The sequence below is a fragment of the Antechinus flavipes genome, chromosome X, assembly GCF_016432865.1.
Source record: "Antechinus flavipes isolate AdamAnt ecotype Samford, QLD, Australia chromosome X, AdamAnt_v2, whole genome shotgun sequence".
Lineage (NCBI taxonomy): Eukaryota > Metazoa > Chordata > Mammalia > Dasyuromorphia > Dasyuridae > Antechinus > Antechinus flavipes.
The window spans coordinates 72,871,801-72,890,044 of NC_067404.1; the positions used below are offsets into that span (position 1 = coordinate 72,871,801).

At 43.3% G+C, this 18,244-nt stretch overlaps 1 long non-coding RNA gene across 4 annotated transcripts; it reads left to right on the forward strand.

The window, feature by feature from the left end:
- The first annotated feature begins 3,342 nt into the window (after nt 1-3,342).
- LOC127542363 (uncharacterized) lies at nt 3,343-12,077 on the forward strand. 4 transcript variants are annotated; one of them, XR_007948648.1, is made up of 12 exons: nt 5,318-5,327; nt 5,554-5,582; nt 6,194-6,333; nt 6,401-6,459; nt 6,558-6,697; nt 6,796-6,935; nt 7,034-7,173; nt 7,272-7,411; nt 7,510-7,568; nt 7,636-7,775; nt 8,193-8,321; nt 8,541-12,076. It is a non-coding gene; the product is annotated as an uncharacterized LOC127542363 (long non-coding RNA). The 4 variants fall into 4 exon arrangements; XR_007948647.1 differs by lacking the exons at nt 5,318-5,327; nt 5,554-5,582 and adding an exon at nt 3,343-5,229 and having other exon boundaries at nt 8,541-12,077; XR_007948646.1 differs by lacking the exon at nt 5,318-5,327 and having other exon boundaries at nt 5,541-5,582.
- The last annotated feature ends 6,167 nt before the right edge of the window (nt 12,078-18,244 follow it).

The window sequence follows — 18,244 nt, forward strand, 5'->3', positions numbered from 1 at the left end:
GGAAGCATTTACTATTTCTGCAATTGATTGAGAGGTTTTTATGCCCTAATACATGGTCAACTTTTGTGTAGGTGCTGTGTACTGTCTAGCTTTCATCATTGTATTGATCGAACTTTTTTGGTTGTTTGTATTTACTGTGGTTAGTCTCTCAGTCTTCCAATTCTGCTCATTTCACTCTTGATCAGTTCACACAGTCTTTCTTCTCAGGTTTCACTGTAAAAGTCCCTGTGATCATTTCTTATGCCACAGTAGTCGTCCGTGTAGCCTATCGACATCCCTGAATTTGTTTACTGTTTCTCCACTTGGTGAATTCCCTCTCAGTTATGCCTTCTTTGTCACTATAAAAAAAGAGCTCAATTTCAATATTTTCATAATTATTCAGTCATTTCCTTCTTTCTCTGATCTCTTTAGTTTAAAAGCCTTTTCTTACCTTTACTTGGGATTACTGGGTCAAAGAGTATACACAATTTAGTGTCTACTAAGCTTTGGGGATCTTTTGGCATTTCATAGAAATAGCCTTGATTTACAACTTCTGTGAATTATGAATTGCTTATCTTAATTTAGAATTGCCTACTTAGGGTTCTGTAGGTAAACCATTAAATGTGCTGCGAAAAGTGCTCTTTGCCTATGATTTTGGTCTCAGATTTCTTGTCTTACTAGCTTCTAATTTATCCCCACTACATATAATGCCAGCTGGTGGGTTGAGAAATATGACTCAGCATAGCGGGGAAAGGTCCGTGTCTTCTTATGTTTTTAGATGAGTATTCTTTAGGCATTACGGGAGTATCATTCAGTATTTGGTCAGAAGTGTCTGATAAAGACATAAACTTGGAACTATGTGAGAGTTTGGGTTTTTCCTGAGATAGTGGAATTTAATCTCTTCTTTTTGTATTGCTATAATATGCTCGATATCAACATAGACCTCTGAATTGTATTGTAAAGGTGAAATTGACTGCAATTGAAAGCAGCGTGAGCACGCCGAATCGGTCCATTTACACTTTTCTCTCGTACATTGTTCTTACCGATCTCGGGGATCCATTGGAATTTGAGAGCGGAGAGCTCCGGAAGCCTGTATGAAATGCTTAATTTAAGCATTAAACGTTTCCTACCAAAAAGAGACCTCCTGTATAGACTCAATAGCTGCCTCGGGAGGACTGCTCTGCATTCCAATGAGAGCTCCTGAAAGATGCTTATTAGACTCTGATTGTATTAAAAGGGCTTTGAAATGTGCCCAAGAGGAGTAATAGCTGTAGCTCCCATTCTCATAAGGTTTTCAAGGCTATTAGTACAAGTAGTGTTATCTTCCCTTTTACAAAGAAAGAAACGGATGTTCCCACAGATTGTGATTTGCCCAGAGTCTCACCTACCCCTATCTGAGAAGAAACAAACTTTTGTCAGCCCTGCTACGGTACCGGTCCTTTTGTCCACAGAAAGGGCGACCCTCGAATCCTGAAAATTGTGAGATCATTAAGCGTAGCCAATCCTTGAGTAACAAACCCTCTTTCAACTTGATGTCATGAATGTTAATAAAAATGTCACCTATCTGCACCACAATATGCAGTGTATTGTGGTAGAAAGTGTGGTTCAGTCGCTATTGAAGAGAGAGCCCATGGTAGTGGTGGAGATAGCCATAACAGTAGTAATAATAACTAGTGTTTCTATCGTGCCTATTGGGAGTCAGACACTGTGCTTTACTTTACAAGATTATCTCAGCTGGTCCTCAAAACAACCATGGGAGGCAGGTGCTGTGATGAGCCCCATTTCAAGAATCAAGAAAACTGCAGCAGGCAGAGTTGAGGGAGACTGGTTGAAGTAGATGACTTAGTATCAGAAGCTCAGACGTGACCCTGGATGTGGCACCGGCCCGGCTTTGAGCTTCCCTGTCATCTTGGGAGAGCTTATCCTAGTTGGCCTTTTACCTAAGGTGCTCTAGAAACGGGAGCAGTGTCTCCCGTGCATCTGCATTTGTATGTGTTTCTATATGTGGCCGTAAGCGCAGAAGGAATGTTCAGATGCTTTAGTAGTTGGAGTTTGCGACGATGTGCACGGGCCCTTGGTAGCGTCAGAATAAAAAATAACAGTGTGCCTGAAGTCAAGAGCTAGGGATCTTTTTAGTTGACTTTGTGATGAGTGTTAGACTTCTGAATTATTTCCTGTTAAGCCATTCCAATTCAGTTTTGAGGAAGCTAATTATTCAAATGTATTAGCCGGTCACCATTTGGAAGGGTTGTTCTAATGCAGGGGTCCTCAAACTTTTTAAATAGGGGCCCGGTTCACTGTCCCTCAGACCGTTGGAGGGCCGGACTATAGTCAAAACAAAAACTTTGTTTTGTGGGCCTTTAAATAAAGAAACTTCATAGCCCCAGGTGAGGGGGAGAATCGTCCTCAGCTGCCGCATCTGGCCCACAGGCCGTAATTTGAGGACCCCTGTTCTAATGTAACTAATCAGACCAAAAAATTCACTGTAAGCATTCTAAATGGTATCTTTAATTGCCCAAAAGATTTTTCAGATTTCGTCCTGTGGACAATCTCATCGCTTCATCCCCATTTCCCTGCTTCAGCTTTGGTTTAGAGTGACTTCATTTTGAGATTAAATGTCAAATTCAATTTGCTGGTGGAAAAACCTTAGGTTTTGCTATAAGAGGAAAAGGCCTGTTTGGGATGTCTAATACCAAAAAAGGGACTTCCTAGACCACTGGGTCACCTGGCACCGTGTCGATCTTTTTGTATTCACTCGATGCGTGCACGTGCGGATACGCTGCTCTGTCCTATGACTATTTGGGTACGTTGATTTTTCCATAAAGAGTATTATCATCCACATCTTTTTGCAAGAAATACATTTAAGTGTTGGCACCAGTAAATATCTTATTAAAATAAGACGAAAATTTATCACGGCTGTTAAGAAGTGTCATGAATTTTGTAACCATGATATTACAAAGAGTTCATTGGAACACTTAGGATTGAGTACGGTGACTGTGCACGTGCTGCAGAGAGAAAACATGTGAATCGAGGCCGGCCAGGAGCTTAGGTATCACCTGGTCTGTCTCCATCTTAAGCTCAGAGGCTGCCTCAAAAGAGGGATTCTGGGTTGGAGCTTATCAGGCAAGGGGCTGTTTGGATAAGGTAGGCCCTACTCTAGTCTGGAGTTGTTCTCTTTTGTACTTTAGATTCAAGGTTTCCAAAGAAAGCGATCAGGTAGGGACTAGAGATGACAAACTTGAAGCTGAAAATGATTCCCGCTTGCTTTCTTTCACTAGATGGAACCCCACCCCACCAGCCAACTTTAACAGCAGTGACACCGCAAGGTGTGAGCGGGCCTTCTGCGGCAGTCAGAAAATGAGTTGACCAGTTTGTGCTCGCACTCAGGAATGTCTCCAAAATGAGCAAATCTCTTTGGGTTTTGTTAACATCTTCCCAAATATGGCTTTTGGGGGGAGAAGAGCAGACAGGTGCTTTCTCCAAGGAATCCAGTCAGCCATTCAGTAAACATGGATTAAATTGGGACTGCACGCCAGGCAGAAAGCTAGGTGATGCCGTGAATAGAGAACTGACCCAGCATCGGTTCTATCCTCAGAGCCTTATGAGCTGTGTGACCCTGGGCGACTGATTTGAGCCCTATTTGCCTTAGTTCCTTATCCGGATGATGAGGACCTTATCCGGAGAAGGAAATGGCGAACTGCTTCTGTATCTCTGCCAAAAGATGCCTAGGGACTAGTCACAAAGAGTGAGAATGAAGAGTAATACATGTTCCAGGCCCAGAGGTGAGTGCTGGAAGCATTTTGATGGCCCCATACTGAAGGAACCAGGGCTCCCTGCCATCATAAAAGTGTGCGTCTGTCCCACTGGTCTTTGTGAGTGTGATTTGGTTAAAAATGAGTTGACAGTGAAAGTTCAAAAAAGGGGATATGAGCAGTTGTTGTTACATTCAAATTCACCCAGGCCGAGTAAGCAAATTGAAGAAGGGATTTTGGAATACGGCGCAAATTTGTTCCCACTTGGAAATGTTGGGGCCCTGGTCGACCTAAGTTCTCTGCCCATCTCTAGCCCAGGAAAGTGCCCTTCCTCCATCTCGGGGTGGTGGTTTTTCCACACTTTCCATCTACTTCATTTTGTATAGTTTTCAGCTTCTGGTGCGGGTTGGCAATTTGTTCACCCCTCTTTCCTTTTCACAAAAATCCATTTGTCACTCCCCATCCCAACTTCTGGCTCCCCTTTAAATAACTTTGGGGGCACTTACGATGTCACCATGATTTTTCGCTCCTCTCTGTTCTCTTGTTTCAGCGAGATGACGGCTTTCGTTCATTTGTGCTCATGAGAAAATATTTTAACTTGTTCCCAAAAAGGAAGGAGAGAAATATTAGGCATTTAAAACACATTACAAAAGCACTCACTGAGTCAATGATGCAGGATTTATTAAACGTTTAGTATATGCCAGGCAATGTGCTAAATGCTGGGGAGGGGAAGACACAAAGAATTCTTGGGAGCCCACGAAGCGTCCTGTCACCCAATGGTGACGGAAGCCAGGAATTCCAAGAGGGCTGGAAGGAGACAGAACCCAATCAGGAAGCCTCCGATAATTGGTCGAGCAGCCTAGGAAATAAGTATTTTATATTATTCAGAAAAAGCTCTCGAAAAAGTACCTTTTATTCACCATTTTCCAGAAACAAGCAAAAATTTCAGTTTCACTTAAAAATATTTTATACATTGTTCTGGGCTTTGATTGCTTAAGATATGGAAACTGAAGTGTTTGCAAAAACTGAGCACTTTTATTGGGTTTCACACTTCTCTATACAAAAAAAGGAGGAAGTGAACAATTCACTGGAATGAAGAGGGGAAAAGACGATCGACACCCACTGAAAAAAACAGCCAAAGGAAAACAATCTGCGCCAGGGAGAGAAGGTGTGTAACTGCTTGGGGGGAAGAGATAGGTCCAACGAGAGGTAGGGAAAAAAGGAGAACACAAAGAGGTAACAGGCACTATATGATGGACTGGGGAATAAGAGAGATAGATTAGTGTGGAGAAGTGAGAGGCTGAAGAGAGGGTAAGGAGAAGAAGGGAGATAGATAAGGGTGGAGGAGTAAGAGAGAGGTGGAAGAGAGGAAAGCAGAGAGGATAGAGGAAGGGCGATAGATTAGGGTGGACAATTAAGAGAGAAGTAGAAGAGAGGGTAAAGAGATAAGATAGAGGAGAAGAAGGGAGATAGACTAGGGTGGAGGAGTAAGAGAGAGGTGGAAGAGAGGAAAGCAGAGAGGATAGAGGAAGGGAGATAGATTAGGGTGGAGGAGAAAGAGAGAAGTAGAAGAGAGGGTAAGGAAATAAGAGAGAGGTGGAAGAGAGGAAAGCAGAGAGGATAGAGGAAGGGCGATAGATTCGGGTGGACAATTAAGAGAGAGATAGAAGAGAGGGTAAGGAAATAAGAGAGAGGAGAAGAAGAGAGATAGACTACGGTGGAGGAGTCAGAGAGAGGTGGAAGAGAGGAAAGCAGAGAGGATAGAGGAAGGGAGATAGATTAGGGTGGAGGAGTAAGAGAGAGGAAAGCAGAGAGGATAGAGGAGAAGAAGGGAGATAGACTAGATGAGAGGTGGAAGAGAGGAAAGCAGAGAGGATAGAGGAAGGGAGATAGATTAGGGTGGAGGAGAAAGAGAGAAGTAGAAGAGAGGGTAAGGAAATAAGAGAGAGGTGGAAGAGAGGAAAGCAGAGAGGATAGAGGAAGGGCGATAGATTCGGGTGGACAATTAAGAGAGAGATAGAAGAGAGGGTAAGGAAATAAGAGAGAGGAGAAGAAGAGAGATAGACTACGGTGGAGGAGTCAGAGAGAGGTGGAAGAGAGGAAAGCAGAGAGGATAGAGGAAGGGAGATAGATTAGGGTGGAGGAGAAAGAGAGAAGTAGAAGAGAGGGTAAGGAAATAAGAGAGAGGTGGAAGAGAGGAAAGCAGAGAGGATAGAGGAAGGGCGATAGATTCAGGTGGACAATTAAGAGAGAGATAGAAGAGAGGGTAAGGAAATAAGAGAGAGGAGAAGAAGAGAGACTACGGTGGAGGAGTCAGAGAGAGGTGGAAGAGAGGAAAGCAGAGAGGATAGAGGAAGGGCGATAGATTCGGGTGGACAATTAAGAGAGAGATAGAAGAGAGGGTAAGGAAATAAGAGAGAGAGAAGAAGAGAGATAGACTACGGTGGAGGAGTCAGAGAGAGGTGGAAGAGAGGAAAGCAGAGAGGATAGAGGAAGGGCGATAGATTCGGGTGGACAATTAAGAGAGAGATAGAAGAGAGGGTAAGGAAATAAGAGAGAGGAGAAGAAGCGAGATAGACTAGGGTGGAGGAGTCAGAGAGAGGTGGAAGAGAGGAAAGCAGAGAGGATAGAGGAAGGGAGATAGATTAGGGTGGAGGAGTAAGAGAGAGGTGGAAGAGAGGAAAGCAGAGAGGATAGAGGAGAAGAAGGGAGATAGACTAGATGAGAGGTGGAAGAGAGGAAAGCAGAGAGGATAGAGGAAGGGAGATAGATTAGGGTGGAGGAGAAAGAGAGAAGTAGAAGAGAGGGTAAGGAAATAAGAGAGAGGTGGAAGAGAGGAAAGCAGAGAGGATAGAGGAAGGGCGATAGATTCGGGTGGACAATTAAGAGAGAGATAGAAGAGAGGGTAAGGAAATAAGAGAGAGGAGAAGAAGAGAGATAGACTACGGTGGAGGAGTCAGAGAGAGGTGGAAGAGAGGAAAGCAGAGAGGATAGAGGAAGGGAGATAGATTAGGGTGGAGGAGAAAGAGAGAAGTAGAAGAGAGGGTAAGGAAATAAGAGAGAGGTGGAAGAGAGGAAAGCAGAGAGGATAGAGGAAGGGCGATAGATTCGGGTGGACAATTAAGAGAGAGATAGAAGAGAGGGTAAGGAAATAAGAGAGAGGAGAAGAAGAGAGATAGACTACGGTGGAGGAGTCAGAGAGAGGTGGAAGAGAGGAAAGCAGAGAGGATAGAGGAAGGGAGATAGATTAGGGTGGAGGAGAAAGAGAGAAGTAGAAGAGAGGGTAAGGAAATAAGAGAGAGGTGGAAGAGAGGAAAGCAGAGAGGATAGAGGAAGGGCGATAGATTCGGGTGGACAATTAAGAGAGAGATAGAAGAGAGGGTAAGGAAATAAGAGAGAGGAGAAGAAGAGAGATAGACTACGGTGGAGGAGTCAGAGAGAGGTGGAAGAGAGGAAAGCAGAGAGGATAGAGGAAGGGAGATAGATTAGGGTGGAGGAGAAAGAGAGAAGTAGAAGAGAGGGTAAGGAAATAAGAGAGAGGTGGAAGAGAGGAAAGCAGAGAGGATAGAGGAAGGGCGATAGATTCGGGTGGACAATTAAGAGAGAGATAGAAGAGAGGGTAAGGAAATAAGAGAGAGGAGAAGAAGAGAGATAGACTACGGTGGAGGAGTCAGAGAGAGGTGGAAGAGAGGAAAGCAGAGAGGATAGAGGAAGGGCGATAGATTCGGGTGGAGGAGAAAGAGAGAAGTAGAAGAGAGGGTAAGGAAATAAGAGAGAGGTGGAAGAGAGGAAAGCAGAGAGGATAGAGGAGAAGAAGGGAGATAGACTAGATGAGAGGTGGAAGAGAGGAAAGCAGAGAGGATAGAAGAAGGGAGATAGACTAGGGTGGAGGAGTAAGAGAGAGGTGGAAGAGAGGAAAGCAGAGAGGTGAGAGGAAGGGAGCTAGATTAGGGTGGAGGAGAAAGAGAGAAGTAGAAGAGAGGGTAAAGAGATAAGATAGAGGAGAAGAAGGGAGATAGACTAGGGTGGAGGAGTCAGAGAGAGGTGGAAGAGAGAAAAGCAGAGAGGAGAGAGGAAGGGAGATAGACTAGATTGGAGAAGTCAGAGAGGGCAAAGAGCTAAGAGAGAGGAGAAGAAGTGAGATAGACTAGGGTGGCGCAATAAGAGAGGGGTAGAAGAGAAGAAAGCAGAGAGGATAGAAGTGGAAGAGAGGGAAGAGAGATAGACTATGGTGGAGGAGAAAGAGAGAAGTAGAAGAGAGGGTAAAGAGATAAGATAGAGGAGAAGATAGACTAGGGTGGAGGAGTAAGAGAGGGGTGGAAGAGAGAAAAACAGAGAGGAGAGAGGAAGGGACATAGACTAGATTGGAGGGGTAAGAGTGAGGTGCAAGAATGGAAAGCAGAGAGGATAGAGGTAGAGGAGAGGAAGGGAGATAGACTAGATTGGAGGAGTAAGAGAGAGGTGGAAGAGAGGAAAGCAGAGAGGATAGAAGAAGGGCGATAGATTAGGGTGGAGGAGAAAGAGAGAAGTAGAAGAGATAAGATAGAGGAGAAGAAGGGAGATAGACTAGGGTGGAGGAGTAAGAGAGGGGTGGAAGAGAGAAAAGCAGAGAGGAGAGAGGAAGGGACATAGACTAGATTGGAGGGGTTAGAGTGAGGTGCAAGAATGGAAAGCAGAGAGGATAGATGTAGAGGAAAGGAGATAGATTAGGTTGGAGGATTAAGAGACAGGTGGAAGGGAGGGTAAGGAGATATGATAAATGTAGAGGAGAGGAAGGGAGATAGGTTAGGGTGGACGATTAAGAGAGAGGTGGAAGAGAGGAAAGCAGAGAGGATAGATGTAGAAGAGAAGAAGGGAGATAGACTAGGGTGAAAGATTAAGAGACAGGTAGTGGAGAGGAAGGGAGATAAATGAGTGTGGAGAAGTAAGAGAAAGGTAGAATAGAGGGCAAGGAGATAAGATAGAGGAGAGGAAGGGAGATCAGCAGAGAGGATGAGGGAGAAGAAGGGAGATAGGATAGAGGTAGAGGAAAGGAAGCGAGATAGACTAGTGTGGAGGAGTAAGAGAGAGGTAGGAGCGAGGGTAAGGAGAGAGGGGAGGGGAAAAGAAGGGAGCTTCAACCCTAAGGTTGAAGATGAAGAGAGGGCAGGGAGGTAGAAAAAAAGTGGAAAGAGACAGGATAGAGGAGTAGGGCAGCGGAGAGGCAGGGAGATAGATTAGAGTGGAGGATTAACAGAGGGGTAGGGAAAGGAGATAGTACAGGGGGAAGAGTAAGAGAAATAGAATGTGGAGGGGAAGGACAGCCAGGGAATAGTAGGTAGACTAGGTTGGACGAGACGGATCTAGGAAGAAAGAAATAGTTATTGTGGGAAAGAAATTGGAAGATAAATGGGTAAAGTGCGGAGAGATAGAGAGAGGTGATAAAAGGAGAATGTCAGAAGCTTGAAGTTGCCATGGGAGTGATAGGGCAGGAATTAGGGTCATTCGGAAAAAACAAACTGGCAAGTGTGAATGGGGATTTGGAGAGGGAGGTAGAAGAAAAAGTGGGCATAGGGGAAGAAATAGGTAAAAGAAGAAGGAAACATGTTTGGGAGGAATAGGGTGAGAAAGAAATAGAAATGGGGATAGAGGAAGGCATGAAAGGGTAGGAAGAGAGCCAAACGGAGATGGAGGGGGAGAAAAAATAACTATAAAGTAAGGAGAACGTTTGGACAGGGAGAAACAAGAGAAGAAGAGTTGAGGGTGAAAGAATTGGTGATGGGAAGAAATAGGGAGAGAAGTTAAGAGAGAGGGATGGAGTGAGGAGACCTGGGAGCGAGGAAGAAGGAGAGAACATCAGAACATGGTGAGAAAGAAATGAAGGAGGAGGGAGAGAGAAATGGAAAGACTTACCTGAACTGATGCTGAGGGAAGTGAGCAGAACCAGGAGGACATCCTAGACGGCAGCAGCAAGATTACCAGAAGATCAATTCTGATGGATGGGACTCTGTTCAACAGTGAGGTGATCCAGGCTAGTTCCAATGGACTTGTAATAGCGAGCCATCTGCAACCAGAGAGAGGGCTGAATGTGGATCACAACATAGTATTCTCACCCTTTTTGTTCTGATTTTTCTGGGTGGACGTGTATAGAAGAATTGCACATGTTTAACATATATTGAAAATTATCTATGCATATGTTTGACAATAAAAAGTTTTAAATAAAGAAAAATCAATGGAGAGAGAGATATAAATTAATTCTAATGAGCGATAACTCACTTTAATCACTTTAACCACCTACTATATAGTGGATCAAGGATGATGAAAGGAAAAAGAGATGGTCGATTAATAAAATCCCGGTAAAAAAAAAAAAATAAAAAAAAAATAAAATAAAATAAAATAAAATCCCGGTACATAATAACGTAGCTGAAGACAATTTGTATAAACAGCCACACGCACTCCAACCAGCCCCCAAATTACACATGGACAAAAATCATCGATGGCAACCCCAGCTCTGTCTATGAAATGCTAAATACCGTAATGACAGAGAAACGCCATCTCTTTGAAGATTGCGGGAGAATCGAATGCTATTCTTACCTTGGATGCTCATTGTGGGCGTCTGGTATGTTTCAGCTGATCTAAAGCCACAGTAGCTCTTTAAAATGGAGATGCACTTGAAATCTCAGGGAGGTGGTGTTTGTTTGTATGTATCAATCCGGTTTGAAACCTAAAATGACAGAAATATCCGTAAGCATTACTCTCTATTTATCTCTCAGTTAATTCAACAAGTGTACGTGAAAACTTTCACTGTTGATGAGATGAACTAGATTTTTTAAAAATTACCCTCCATCTTTGCTGCTTCTTTATTTTTCTATCTTTCTTCCCGTATCTAAGGATCATCTATAGATGGTCAGTCATTTTTCAGTTAAGTCTGATTCTCCATAACCCTGTTTGGATTTTGGGGGGTTTTTTGGGCAAAGATCATGGACTGGTTTGCCATTTCTTTCTCCAGCTCATTTTACGGGTGTGGAAACTGAGGCAAACAGGGTCACCCAGCTAGTGTTTCGGGTTGGAATTGAACTTAGGGAAGGGTTTTTGCTGACTTGGGGCCGTGTGCTCTACCTACTGCCCATACAGTTAATGATACCTCATTCCATATAAGTGAATTTTGTATAACTCCTTTAAGCAATACTTTTAAAAACTATCACCGAGGAAAATCTTTCCAAAAAGTGGTGCACATTCTCCTTTCTTCCCAAACACTTAATTGAGCATATTTAAATGACTAAGAATCGTCATTATAAACATCAGCTATTCTTACTCTTCATTGAAACTGTCAAGGTATACAGAAACCAAAACAAGCGAAACAGACATCTGATACACTTCAGGAAAATGGTTTTTGCAAGGAAACACGCTAGCAGCACACAAAAAGAGCTTTGTATAAGAAACCATTACAAACCATTTGCTTGTTTGAAAAGCATGTAGTACATTTTGAAAAGTATATCATATACTCCACGTTATTTTTTAAGGCTTTTTTTGTCTGAGATTCTTTGCATATTGAACATTTTAATGGCCCCCCCCTTTTTTTTAGTATGGGGCTAACCTCCCCTTTTCCCTATAACCCACTCTCCCAAATTAAAAACGAAAGGTCGGAGGAAAAAATCCGTGGGAGCCAACGAACACTGTCAAACAGAGCACATCTACCCAGCGGCTACGCCCAGAATGGCCGGGTCTGTTTCAGGACCCCATCGCCTCCGTGTCAGGAAGCGGATAACATGTTTCATCGTAGGTCGCTCATTGATCAGAGTTTCTTAATCTTTCAGAGTTTGTCTTTACGTTGTCATTCATGTCAAACTTCTCCCAATTCCATACCCTTTTTGTTGCCCAGTTTTCTCCGAGATCATCTTTTTCATCACGCTCAACTACCATAACTTTGTTTGAATTCTTCGGGTTAATGTTGGAAAGTCTATTTTATTTCTGACTATTTCCTCCGCCCTCTTTTCTCTGGTTAGATAAAAGGAGAGTTCAGCTGACTACAGGTCCTGCCCACATACCTTCTTTCATCCTTGTATACTCTTCTTCTCATATCCCCCAATTACAAGAAATACCCAGTTCCACCTCCTCCCTCCTCTTTTCTACACTTGTATGTTCATTTTACCTTCCCTTTAAAACCCTCAGATCAGAATCAATATACCGCCTCCCAAGTCCTCTTTTTTTCATTATTTAATTCCCTCAGTACCCTTTGAAGACATTAAGCTTCTGAAGGGACACTTGTTTCTTCTCCCTCTAGGAGAATGTTAGTACTGCATCATCATCTTTCTAATTCTTCAAATACGCTGACCTTTCTCGGTTTTCCCGGACTCTTACGTTTGCATCTCAAAGTGCCACCTCAGATCTTTTCATCAGGAATGCTTCAAAGTCCACTAAAGATCCATTTTTCTTTCCCTGTAGGATTATAGTCAGCATTGCAGAAAAAGTTAGCTTGGTTACAAGTCTGTGCTTTTTGGAATATCGTATTCCAAGACTCTTTTTTAAATAGCAAAAGCTTCCTGCCTTTTGTAATCCTGAATGTGCTTCCTTAGCAGTGAAACTAATTCTATGCGACTGCAGTATCGTTTTCCTTTGACCCAGGAGGACTGATGGCCCTTCCTAGCTTCTCTTTGCCTTCTGGTTCCATTAGATATGGGAAGTTTTCATTCATGTTTCCTTCAAACATAGTGGCTAGGATAATTTAAAAAATCATGGTTTTCAGAGAGTTTCATGATTCTTAAAATCTCTCTCCTCAACCTGTTTTCTAGGTCAGTTGGTTTGGATATCCAGTATCTTCCATTTTCTACCCTCAGAGTTCTGGTGGAAAATTCATTGTGCTTTTTTCTTAAGTGTTTGATTGCAGTTCTTAGGTTGCCATTTTCTCCAGAGGCTTTCTTTGAGGGTCTGTTATTCTTATTGCCTGCAGACACACAGTAGTGGTCTCGTTTCCTGTGGCCCGTAGGTTTCTGGATGTCCCTTGGTGCAGGGATGCTAGCTGATCTGCCTCCTTCCATGGAGCAGCCATCTTGACCGGAATAGCACAGAATGCACTATTTTCAACAACCACGAAAATGGTACACTCAATTTAGTGATGAGAGACAAATATATACATACATGATGTGTATGTGCATGCATTCACATATACTCATATATGTATGTATTTTTAAAACCTCCAGGACTCCCTTTTCCATCACCTCCTTCTCTCAGATAAACTTAAGCATTATGTTTAATGAGATAACCGTAGAGTCTCATCCTAATTTTTTTTCCGGGGGGGGGGGGGCCAAGGAAGAAGGTCTGGGTTATAAGAATCAGTTTACAACAACACTTATGTATGAAATCTGGTAAGCTTCGTAAAAGAGAAGACAATATGGACTTTGGAGTTAGAAATAATCATAGGGAAAAGCTGTGAGGAACTATTAAATGTCGTCCAATCCCCTCATTTTACAAAGGAGGAAGTTTTTTTGGACTCGTATCCTAATAGTGCTAGAGTTGTAGTGCAGAGAGAAACACGTCTGCTGGTGCCCCGACCAACATGTTGCCATCCTGTCTCAGCTGGCCCTTTGGGTGGTCAATTGTTGTACCCAGTTCTGCCCTATCACACTTAGGGAAGACCAGAGGGGAGAGGATTACAAAGGACATGCCAACTGAATTTTAACTTGTCAGGTTTAGATTTTTGGAATGAGTTAAATGCTCAAAATAACAACTCAGCTCTTCATTACTGCCAGTGCTAGAACTGATGAGAACTGGACTGTTGCTGTGATCCACCCTTCCTCTTCATTTTATTTCAGCCAATCTATATTTTTTGAGATATCTTAATCAAGTGCAAGTTGCTGCATTTCCAAGTTAGGTGTGGCTTAGGGAATAAGCTCAATGTCAGCATTTCACATTCTTCCCTCTATCCTTAGGGAATCTGGCCTTTCAGGTTGGTAACACTTATATCCCGGAGACCTTGGTGGATTTATTTTTTTAGCTGCCCCAAAGTCCAAGAAGTTTCTGAATGCACTCCGTTGTCGATAATGAACAAAACTACTGGAAAATAATTAAAGTAGTTGCTAATCGGTTCCTTAATCAATTGTATCTGTAGCACATTATACTGAAAGAAATTGAAAAGGACTCTGTGAGCGCCAAAAAATTCTCTCACGGAATCTAAGTGAAGATAAACTGAATTGAGTTTCTTTTTATGGTTGATTTCTATCTGATACAATTTATCTAGTGAAGAAAGTCGACCACTATGTGTTGATTCAATCTTCTACTAAAAAGCTACACCGAAAACTCCTTTTGATATTGTTCAGATAACCTTTTCACGTTTGCCAGTTGTTAATAAGAGCTACATTTAATCAGTGGGTCTTTAATTTTGTTACCACATTATAACACAGAAACCGCTTTAATTTAGAAAATGCTCAACCTAATTAGAAAGAATAGAGGGGAAAAAACCACCTGGCTCCCCACTTTAAGACAATCGCTTTTCTGATTCAATCTTAATGATTAAATAGCTTTGTGGATAGGTGAAAAAAATCTTTAGCCACTCACAGAAGAGTTGCAGGCCTTCTCCTAGACTCACCTTCACTGTAATGCAGACAGTGGCCTAAAGAGATGTGTTACAGGGTAAGGGCGGGGGGAGGGAAGGAGTTTCAGCTATCATGAAACTATCACTAAATTTAAAAAAATAACTCGTAGTGAAATCCAGATTGTGTGATTTCCTCTAGCTCCAGTGAGCAACACAGGAGTAGAAGTGAAGCAAACAGACGATAGAAGCGATCTGGTGTTGGGCTTCGGCGAAGTGTTAATATGGCAGGAGGACGCAGAGGCTAGGGATCTGAGAGCAAAGAAGAACGTCCAGTTGAATCAATTCTGGAAGGGGTGAAAATGAAGAAAATTGCCCGTGTGAGGGGAGCGGATGGCCCGGGAACGAACCGAGGGGTAGAGGGACTAAAATTCACAGGGAAGACTGAGCATAGGATCTGGGCTATTAAGACAAAGAGAAACAGAGAATGAGAAAAGGTTCCGATCATGTAAAGGAATATCTGAGTTCATCAACTTGGAATTTGGGACTGGTGGGCGATGGCAAGATCAACGTCATGGTCATCTCGGTGTGTAGTTGCGGAAGATGAAGAAAAGAAAAAGCAGGGTCACGATATCTATCGGGGAGAGATATGGCAAATAAAGAGAGCAAAGGAGACAGTCCCAGGATAAGGACATCAAGCTCGACTACACTGAGCAGTTGCCTGTTGCTTCCTGGCCACAAAAAAGCAAGGGACCCCAGGGAAGCAAAGTGACAGCCTTTGTAAACATCAGCTGAAACTGGGGCCTGCCAGAACCCAGCGAGTCATCAGTATGATTGCCCTCAAAAGTCTTCTCATCTCTTTTTTCTGGAAGGTTTGGGGTGAATGATGTATCAAACCATCACTGTTTGGTGGCTCTTGCTTTCTGAGCTGTTTTCTAGTTCACAATTTGCTACTCGGAACGGAAACAGAAAGCAAAAGGGACAAGAGGAATCTGTGCTCTTTGACCTTGGACACAAATCCAGAGGAGTTTCTAGTGCTTTGTAATCACAGATGCTACTCTTACCCGCTATCGATTAAGTCTGACCGTGTCAGTCCCCTGTTCCAAAAAGTCCAGTTTCTCTCCTTATTGCCTTCATGAGCAAATGGAAATACACTCCTGCCTTTGGAGTTAAAGCTGTTTACAACCCGGCCTCAAGCTCCCTTTCTCAGCTCGTTGTACAGTATTCCCCTTCCCACAGGATGTTGTCTAGCCCGGGACTTCTAACCTTTTTCCATTTGTGACCCCTTTTCACTTGAGAAATTTTTATTAGTACATAAAAGAGGTATGCAAATCAAACATTTAGTGATAATAAATCATAATTTCACATCCAGTTAGGAGACCCTCGATGGCAGGAGTCCTCAAACTACGGCCCGTGGGCCAGATGCGGCAGCTGAGGACGTTTATCCCCCTCGCCCAGGGCTAGGAAGTTTCTTTATTTAAAGGCCCACAAAACAAAGTTTTTGTTTTGACTATAGTCCCCCTCTCCAACAGTCTGAAGGACAGTGAACTGGCCCCCTATTTAAAAAGTTTGAGGACCCCTGCATTATGGGGTCTCAACTTGGTCTGAGAAGCTTTGTGGGTCTAGCCCAGTTGCCCTTCTATTCCTAATATGCAAGTCCTCTCTCGTCTGTCTTCACGCCTCCTCTGCAGTCGCTCCTGCCGACTGGCCCGCTCTCCCTCCTTCGCTCCAACTCTTCCTTCGAGACTCAACTGCCAGGATCCTCCCTGAACAAGCTCCTCTATGTCCTTCCGTGTGTATGTGTCTTCCCTGACAGGATGAAAGCAGGGGTGGGGGGTGGGGATCGTAGCGTTAGGCTGTGCATCCTCAGCACCCGGCATAGCGATTGGTTCCTGCTGACTAACACCTTGCTCACATTGAAAGCGGCTGGCTCAGTAGGATGTTGGTGGACGTTAGCACTGGTTGGGGTTCAAGACTTGTCATTTTTAAAACAGGCTGACTCAAATGACGACAGTAAGCTTAATCTTAGACTCTTATTATTAAGCTGAATATCCAAATTAATCACATATCAATAGTGATTTTTGCCCTTATTCTGGCCCAGCAAGGTTCACAAAACACTTTGAATGCACAGCCTCATTTGTTTGTACATGGTCTCGGTAGTCCCCAGTAGACTGAGGGGCACAGGACCATCCAAACAATTCAGGTTGGCTACAAAATCCCGACCTGTGGCTGCTGCTTTCCCCTGCCCTCTCCATTACTCTGTGGCTTGAAAGCTGTGCAATTCCATCTCTAAGCATGAGGTGAACTCGGAATAGTCAGCTGTGGAGGCACCTACTTCACCAGGAAGAACCTTCCGAAATGAGGAGGGATCCTCTCCAATCCCTCTCTAGTCATCTGCCACAGAGACACAGGAAATTTTTTGTTTACAATTTTATAACTCTTCTTCTAGAAGATCATATCATTACACGGACCTTATTATAGTATCTCTGTCCATGGCTGTCTTAAGCCAAACAAGGCAAGAAAAGTTAGCGGGGAAATTAAAACCAACAGCTAGAGAAATGAGAAAAATAAAACACCTCGACTTTTAGGTATGGAAGAAACGACCTGCTCCTCATGGGTAACCAAACTCTTCAATTAACCATGGCATTCCATCCCCTGGATGAAGGGCTATACTGGAATGCTGAATCTAAAGGAGGGGAAATAGAGGAAAAATACCAGGTCAAGAAAAGAAGAAGGGAAGGAAGTGAAATTCATTGAGAAAGGGGCCCAAGCCACATGCATGGAGTACTAGCTAGGCTCCTCAGGTTTTTTTTTTTTTTTTTTCCCCACCACAGCATTTGAATTCAGTACTTTGAAAATCGCAATCAGGTCGCTTTTATGGATGCTAGAGAAATTGTGAAAGGGTCATAGAGGGAAAGGTGGAGAGAACTGAGCAGGGCAGGGGCTCCCACCAAAGTGGAAGAAGCCAGCTCCATCCCCTCGATGAAAACTGATCTGTGACAAGGAACCAATTCCCAATTGGCACTAAGTGGTATCGGCTCTGGCCCTTCGTCACAATGTCGTGAAAGACAGTAGACGTGATGGCTTTGGGCTGTTCTTGCCCATAAATGACATCACCCCCGGCCTTTAGGTTTATCCTTCCTATTCCAAGACATCAGTTCCTGTCCTGAACTGCCTCTTGTTAGCTCACTAGGAATTTCTACTTGTCGCCTTGTGATTTTAGTTAAATTTGTTGGTATAGGCCTGTTTCTATGTTTTACCAAATTCGGTCGCATTGGGGGAAAAGAAAAAGATGGAAATGAGGAAGATATAAAGGAGAAAAGAGCAGGAAAGATGAAGGGGGAAACAATTGCTTTGAGAGAAAGTCCGTCTTGGGGAGTCCATCATTGCTTTGGGTTCACTCCTTTCATTTCATTTACTATCTGAAAGGTTCTAGCTATAACAACAGAGAAGTTGTTTATTTGATTGATGAGTTACCCTCAGTGATACTGGAAAAACTAAGGAGAATGGAAGTCACGCTAGAGGACGGTACATAGGCAACTATCGTCCCAGTTTTCCAAAAAGGTCGACGGTTCCAAGTGTAGGCCAGCTTCTGGAAGGTTGTCTAATAGAAATGGCCAGTGAAGACATAGAAAAGGGAGCAGTGATCCCCAAAAGCCAGCATGACTTTATCAAGAGCAGGCTGTACCGAATTAACCTTGTTTTGTTTTTTGACAGGATTACTAGATGGTAAGTCAGAGGACTGTTAGGGGAAAAGGCTAACTTGCTCAGGAGGCTGGGGCAGAAAAGATTTGCGGGATTTAGGGAAGGGAAATCCCAGGTGGGACGAAGGTATGACATGCTATCCAAAACACTCCCTAAAACCTTAGGCTATTTTAAAAGCAGCAGAGTACCTGCACTGAAGCAATCTGTGTTTTGATGTTGTTTCTCTATAGGGACCACCCCTGAAAGGGAAAAATGCCTAGAAGAATCCCTTTGACTTTTCATCAGTAAAAAAATGACTTGT